Source organism: Salmo trutta, chromosome 17 (assembly GCF_901001165.1).
Source record: "Salmo trutta chromosome 17, fSalTru1.1, whole genome shotgun sequence".
Lineage (NCBI taxonomy): Eukaryota > Metazoa > Chordata > Actinopteri > Salmoniformes > Salmonidae > Salmo > Salmo trutta.
The window spans coordinates 31356204-31359126 of NC_042973.1; positions in this window are offsets into that span (position 1 = coordinate 31356204).

Here is a 2923-nt window from a genome sequence, read left to right on the forward strand (position 1 = left end):
CCATAGAACATTTAAATGAATGCCGGATGGGCGGGCCAATATGATGTCATGCTCCTCCTCTCTTTCTCTTTCTGCCCCGAGCTCCTAACTGGGTGTGGCAGGGTAGCGAGCGGCTGTGGCTGGGTCTAGGAGACGTACAGAGAGACACACACACACACACACACACAGATATCCGATACATACATGTACCAACCATACCCATCCACATCAACTAGCTGCAGAGGAGAGGTTCAAAAGCTACAAGTTCCTCGATGTGTACATCACTGAGGAAATAAAATGGTTGCTTCACACTGACAGAGTGGTGAGGAAGGTGCAACTGGGCCTCTTCAACCTCAGAAGGCTGGAGAAATTTGTCTTGGCCCCTAAGACTCTCACAAACGTCTACAGATGCACCATCGAGAGCATTCTATCAGGCTGTATCACCCGGTGTCACAGGAAGGCAAGGAAGATCATCAAGGACCTCAGCCGCCCGAGCCACGGCCTGTTCACCCTGCTACCATCTAGAAGGCGGAGAGAGAACAGGTGCATCAAAACTGGGACAGAGAGACTGATAAAGAGCTTCTATCTCCAGGTCATGATCAGGCTCTTATATAGTCATCACTAGCTGGCCTCTGCCCAGTACCGTGCCCTGAACCTTAGACACTGTCACTTACCGGCTAACCTAATATAGCCAGGCATAAAAGAAACACCTAAAACTAGATTCTGGTCTTGATAAGAATTTTAAAAAAGGAGTGTCGCCTTTTTAACGTCCAAAAGCAGAAGTTGAGTCCCAGGCTCTCTCTTCCATTTCCCCTGAAAACCGGAACTTCCGCCAACTCTGCTAAGACTACTAGCCGGCGACATGAAATCATGCCTGCCCTGTATTCTACCCTGCACCTTAGAGACTACTGCCCTATGTACATACTCAGTCAACACTGGTCACTTTAATAATGTTTACATACTGTTTTACCCATTTTATACAGTGCCTTGAAAAATTCATCCCTGTGGCGTTTTTCCTATTTTGTTGCATTACAAGCTGTAATTTAAATTGATGTTTATTTGGATTTCATGTAATCGACATACACAAAATAGTACAAATTGGTGAAGTGAAATGAAAAATATAACTTGTTTTAAAAAATGTTTAAAAAAATGTAACTGAAAAGTGGTGCGTGCATATGTATTCACCCCCTTTGCTATGATGCCCCTAAATAAGATCTGGTGCAACCAATTACCTTCAGAAGTCACATTAGTCAGTTAAATAAAGTCCACCTGTGTGCAATCTAAGTGTCACATGATCTGTCACATGATCTCAGTATATATACACAGGTTCTGAAAGGCCCTAGAGTCTGCAACACCACCAAGCAAGCAGCACCATGAAGACCAAGCAGCTCTCCAAACAGGTCAGGGACAAAGTTGTGGAGAAGTACAGATCAGGGTTGGGTTATAAAATATATCCCAAACTTTGAACATCCCATGGAGCACCATTAAATCCATTATTAAAACATTGGATGAATATGGCACCACAACAAACCTGCCAAGAGAGGGCCGCCCACCAAAACTCACAGACCAGGCAAGGAGGGCATTAATCAGAGAGGTAACAAAGAGACCAAAGATAACCACGGAGCAGCAAAGCTCCACAGCGGAGATTGGAGAATCTGTCCATGGAACCACTTTAAGCCATACACTCAACAGAGCTGAGCTTTATGGAAGAGTGGCCAGAAAAAAGCCATTGCTTAAGAAAAAAATAAGCAAACACGTTTGGTGTTCGCCAAATGACATGTGGGAGACTCCCCAAACATATGGAAGAAGGTACTCTGGTCAGATGAGACTGAAATTGAGCTTTTTGGCCATCAAGGAAAACACTATGTCTGGCACAAACCCAAGACCTCTCATCACCCCGAGAGCACCATCCCACAGTGAAGCACGGTGGTGGCAGCATCATGCTGTGGGGATGTTTTTCATCAGCAGGGACTGGGAAACTGGTCAGAATTGAAGGAATGATGGATGGCGCTAAATACAGGTACATTCTTGAAGGAAACCTGTTTCAGTCTTCCAGAGATTTGAGACTGGGATGGAGGTTCACCTTCCAGCAGGACAATGACCCTAAGCATACTGCAAAAGCAACACTTGAGTGGTTTAAGGGGAAACATTTAAATGTCTTAGAATGGCTTAGTCAAAGCCCAGACCTCAATCCAATTGAGAATCTGTGGTATGACTGAAAGATTACTGTACACCAGCAGAACCCATCCAACTTGAAGGAGCTGGAGCAGTTTTGCCTTGAAGAATGGGCAAAAATCCCAGTGGCTGTATGTGCCATACCGCAAGAGACTTGCAGCTGTTGTTGCTGCAAAAGGTGGCTCTACAAACTATTGAGTTGGGGGGTGAATAGTTATGCATGCTCAAGTTTTCTGTTTTTTTTGTCTTATTTCTTGTTTGTTTCACACTAAAAAACATTTTGCATCTTCAAAGTGGTAGGCATGTAAATCCAATGATACAAACCCTCAAAAAAATCTATTTTAATTCCAGGTTGTAAGGCAACAAAATAGGGAAAATGCGAAGGGGGTGAATACTTTCGCAAGCCACTGTATGTATATACTGTATTCTAGTCATGGCTCATCCTAAATAACTACTGCTGTACACACCTTTTCTAATAATTTACTGTCCATACTGTCTATAACATCATTCACATACATACAGTATGTGAACCCACGAGTGTGTGTGCATGCGGACGTGTGTGTGTATGTACAGTACAATGGGCCAAGACAGGGGTCACCACTGACAGAGACGACACTCCCACCAGAGACCACTGTTACTGCAGCTTCCCATCATACAGGAAACAGATGGAGACAGATAGAGACTGAGTAACATCATAGGAATTAAACACTGCTTTTACAATGTAAGTCAATAGTTATGAATATGATTAATCATGAGAGCGAGTAGAACT